General features: G+C 44.3%; 1 non-coding gene across 1 annotated transcript; it reads left to right on the top strand.

The window, feature by feature from the left end:
* The first annotated feature begins 884 nt into the window (after positions 1–884).
* On the top strand, positions 885–969 carry TRNAQ-UUG (transfer RNA glutamine (anticodon UUG)). The gene has a single exon. It is a non-coding gene; the product is annotated as a tRNA-Gln (tRNA).
* Positions 970–4,984: the final 4,015 nt, after the last annotated feature.

Raw genomic sequence — 4,984 nt, 5'->3', positions numbered from 1 at the left:
ATAGCCACTAGGGAATATGAAATCCTCCCGTCATTCCCTCTGCTAATTAAAATCCTAAGCATTTAAAAACATAACAATGAATATTTCATGTAGAAATGTTTCATTTTAACCAGCAATAGAAAAACTACATCACAATAGTCCCATTGTTTGTGTTTTTTCTTTTTTCTTTTTTTTTTTTTTGAAACCTTTTTTTTTTTGATTCAGGAATGGGAAGCGTAACGCAATACCTAGTGGACTAACACCATTTTACATTTTCTCGTTATATCTCCTTTTTACATCACTCTTGTGTGCGATTAGAGAAATCGCTTTTAAACACTCGGAATTTTACAATTAATTTTTTTTCTTGTCAATGAAGTCGAGAGAAACCAGCCGACCGTCTGAAACTAAGTTATTATATTTGAATGCTAACATACTCTGTGATGGAAACCCACCCTGAAGACAGATGCTCCCCCCTCTTGCTTGCCTCTGACTTTATTGAACCACCCTTTGCTTGCAAATGGATTTGGATTCGTCAGGATTTGCTTTCTGGCTATGTGAAAAAAAAAAGAAAAAACAAAAACAAAAACAGAGTTGTGAAATCCTCCAGCAGAAAGTGCCTTTGTAAAAGTTGCAGCTGAGTGTTTGTTTCGTACACACTCAATTGCCAGTGCCTTGATAGATTTAGTACAAGGTGGGGACCAGGCAAGGTTGCTTAGAGCCCCACAGCCAAAGAACAGGAGTTCCAGTTCCTAAAGGAGGCGGCACAAAGAGAAAAGGAGAAAATGCATTTTCTTTTCAAGAATGGCATCTCATTCTGGGTTCCCTAAAACAAACAAACAAACAAACAAACAAACAAACAAACAAAGAAAACAGAGCCTAGGGTTTAAGAGCAGAAGGCTGGGGGTGCCTGGGTGGCTCAGTCGGTTGAGCGTCCGACTTTGGCTCGGGTCATGATCTCGAAGTCCGTGGGTTCGAGCCCCGCGTCGGGCTCTGGGCTGACAGCTCGGAGCCTGGAGCCTGGAGCCTGGAGCCTGCTTCGGATTCTGTGTCTCCCTCTCTCTCTGCCCCTCCCCCCACTCATACTCTGTCTCTCACTCTTAAAAATGAATCAATGTTAAAAAAAAAAATTAAAAAAAAAAAAAGAGCAGAAAGCCAAACACTTTATTGGGGAGTGCGATCCCAGAGCTCAAGAGTGGGGCTGGAAAAGTGGGGAGCAAATATAGGAGAGGGTGTTGCCCAGTGACAACAGCTTTACCGTAGGGCAACCCCGCAGGCTCTCAGGCAGCCCTCGGAGAGGCCACGTTGCCAAGAGGAGAAAGGGGGAAGAATTTATTTACCGACATCACGTCCCATTGCACAAAGCTCTCCTTGCATTTTCAGGCGAAGCGTGGGTGCTTAGGGGTGCATCCTGCACTCAGCGGCCCCGCGAAAGCCCCAGAACGGTGGCTGGGAAGCCGAGGTGCACGGCACAGGTGTGAGGCAGGATGCCACCTGACTCGTGACATCAGGGACCAGCAGCAGCTGTCGCCATGGGCACCGGGTCCGAACCACAGGCACTTCTGGCTACACCCAGGGCCACCTCAGACAGAAGGCAAGGCAGTCGTGGATCTGGGATAGGGCGTACCTGAATCCGGGACAGTGAGTGAGTCAAAGGGACTGGGTTGTTGTTGGGTTTTTTTTTCTTTCTTTTTTTTTTTTTTTTTTTTTAGTGTGTATTTATTTTTGAGAGACAGAGAGAGACAGAGCACAAGCGAAGAAGGGGCAGAGAGAGAGGGAGACACAGAATCCGAGGCACGTTCCAGGTTCTGAGCTGGCAGCACAGAGCACGACATGGGGCTCGAACTCATGAACCGTGAGATTATGACCTGAGCCGAAGTCCGACGCTTAACCGATTGAGCCACCCAGGCGCCCCCAAAGGGACTGGGGTTTTCCACGAAAACATGGGTAGCCGTATGTTAGGATTCAGTTTTACTGAAGCACATCCTGGACTGTGAGGTGGGGACCACCGTGATGCAGGACACAGACCTCAGCTTCACGACCCTTCCAAGCCCTCGCTTTTTCCGCCTTTCCTCTCTGGTTGTTAGAACGCACTGGGGCTCGTACAGGCCCGCTAATGGCCAAGGGAGGCGGGTAATTTGTAAGCAACATTTCAGGTTCCCAGCGGATCAGCCATGGAGGTGTGTTTAATTGCATTCAGTGGAGAAGCAAATGATGGTAATAAGCTTGTGCTAAATGTGGATGGGGCGGAGTCAGGCAGGAAAAGCACAGGGCTCGATTACTTTTCCTTCCTTCTGTGTCCACTCCCCGGATCACTAGATGCCACAGGATTAAGTATCACTCAGAGGCGCCTTTGGGAAACTGGGGATCGCTCTTTCCTTCTCCACATGACAGAGGAGCTGTGGGGTGTTCGTGTGTGTGTGCGTGCCTGGGTGTGCTCCTTTGCAAAGCTGCAAATTAGTTTCTGTTCTGACAGCCCAAAGCCACTCTTACAGGCTCCCTAAGAAACTAGCTAAGAGCCGAGAGAAGGGACAGCGAGTGTTCTCCACGACAAACTTGACCTAAGGAAGGCTGTGGGGCACCTGGGTGGCTCAGTCATTCAAGCGTCCGACTTCGGCTCAGGTCACGATCTCGAGGTTCGTGGGTTTGAGCCCCACGTCGGGCTCTGTGCTGACCGTGCAGAACTGCCTTGGGATTCTCTCTCTCTGTCTCTTTCTCAAAATAAACTTAAAGAAAATGTTTAACCTAAGGAAGGTTCAAACCTGCAGCTCAGAGAACCGTAAACCCTGTCAGTTGGGGGTACGTGGCACATCTTTGGGAAACTTTTAGGCACTTTTATTTATTTATTTATTTATTTTCAACGTTTATTTATTTTTGGGACAGAGAGAGACAGAGCATGAACGGGCGAGGGGCAGAGAGAGAGGGAGACACAGAATCGGAAACAGGCTCCAGGCTCTGAGCCGTCAGCCCAGAGCCCGACGCGGGGCTCGAACTCACGGACTGCGAGATCGGGACCTGGCTGAAGTCGGACGCTTAACCGACTGCGCCACCCAGGCGCCCCTTTTAGGCACTTTTAGATCCGCTTCGGGATTTCCAGGAAAACTCAGGGGGGTGGGACTAATTCCTCATCCGGGTGACTTGAAAGATGGCCTCTTTCCCTTTGGATACCTGTCTTTGATGTGAAGCTCAGCTTTCACAAAGAGTTTGCTGGAAGCTCCTTAAATGTCCACGACTCACTCTGTGGTTTTGGAGAACTTACGGGTTGGGTTCATGTAGTTCTAGGACCTGTTTGCTTGGTGTTTGGAGAATCTGGTTGTGTAGGTTCCCCTGAGTCTCCCAATAGTTACCACATTTGGTGAGCAGGTGCCATGGCTTTATGTAGGCTGAATAGAAAAGCCTACCTATTCCACGAGTTTGTTCTTTGTTACTGGATAAGGTACCATCTCTAGGTGGTTTTGGAGCATTCAGGTCGTCTATTTCTTCTTGCGTTAACTTTGATAAGCGTTTTCCCAAAACAATGTCCGTTTCTTCTGTTTTCATATATATTGGTATTGGCGTGTTTACAGCATTCTCCTATTATGTATAACACACCTTCTGTTTACCTTTGTCTTTTCTCTTTGAGTTATACCTGATAAATCACTATATGGTACCTTCTTTTTCTTAAGTATTCTCAGTGAAAGATGGCTTACTTTTTAAGGCTTTTCAAGTAACCTGTTTTGGGCTTTGATGATCCTTTCTATTACAGCTACTTTAGACTTCATTAATTTTACTTTGTATGTATTATTATTTTCTTCCTACTCCTTCCCTTGTGTCGATCCTGTGTTCTGTTACTAACTCCTTAAATGATGCTTTGATCATTACTTTTTGGGTTTTTCTTCCCTAATATAAGCATTTAAGATGATAAATTAACCTTGGGAGTATTGCTTTAGCGCATGCCACAGTTTGATGTATATGATTTTATTAGGGCTTAGTCTCAGGTATTTAAATGTTCCCGTCATGCTCCCATGATGATTTCTTGGCCCATGAGCTATTTTAAAGAGTGTGTGTGTGTGTGTGTGTGTGTGTATGCATGTATTTAAACATTGATAATCAAAGGTGGTGATGCAAAGAGAGGATTGATTATATGTATGCTTGGAAATTCCCACAACAAAAAGGTTTTTTTTTTTTTTGAACTGTGTTTCTGAAATGCCCAAATGCGTTGGTTTTAAACCTATCTTTTTATGGTTGATTTCTAGCTTAATTGGATTTGGCTGAATGTGGTCTATTTGATGCCAGTTCTATGAAAACTCTTAAGAGCTCTCTGACCTGTGGCATTGCAGTCCTTATAAATGCTTTATGAGTGGTTGAGAATACGACTTCTCTGTTTGCTATAGGGATATACATGACATATTCGTTAGGTGAAACTCGTTCACTGTGCACTTCAAACCTTCTATAGCTCCCTGATTATATGCTTTATTTTTTTCTAGGAAAGATATATTTCACTCCCACTCCGTTGATGGCCTTGATGGTTTCTCTTCTATTTCTGTTAATTTCAATCTTATAAATGAGGCAGTGCTGTTAATCAGGACAAATATGGAATTGCTGCATTATCCTGGTGAAGCAAACCTTTGAATGTGATAGCAACCCTCTTTATTCACGACAGCGTGGTTTGGCTTTGAAGTCTCTTTCATTCGATATCGGTAAGCTATGACAGATTTTTTTTTTTTTTGTATTTTTAATTCTCATTTCGTATGCTGGCATATCATTGTTTTTTTTTTCAAAAACGAAGTCTGACATTCTGTCTATTAGCTGGTGAATATTAGTCTGTCTGTGTACATTTATGATGGGTATATTTAAATGTCTTCCTGGAAGCCCATTTTCACTCTCTGTTTAATCTGCCTTTTCTCTGCTTTGTTGATTTTCTTTTTCTGTCTTCTTGTGGATCGATGGTATTTTTATTTTTATTTTTTATTTTAGAGAGAGAGCATGAGCAGGGGAGAGGGTCAGAGAGGGAAAGAATGTTGGGGCT

This window comes from Herpailurus yagouaroundi, unplaced genomic scaffold (assembly GCF_014898765.1).
Source record: "Herpailurus yagouaroundi ecotype Mexico unplaced genomic scaffold, PumYag 216, whole genome shotgun sequence".
NCBI lineage: Eukaryota > Metazoa > Chordata > Mammalia > Carnivora > Felidae > Herpailurus > Herpailurus yagouaroundi.
This window is presented reverse-complemented; position numbering and strand designations above follow the sequence as displayed.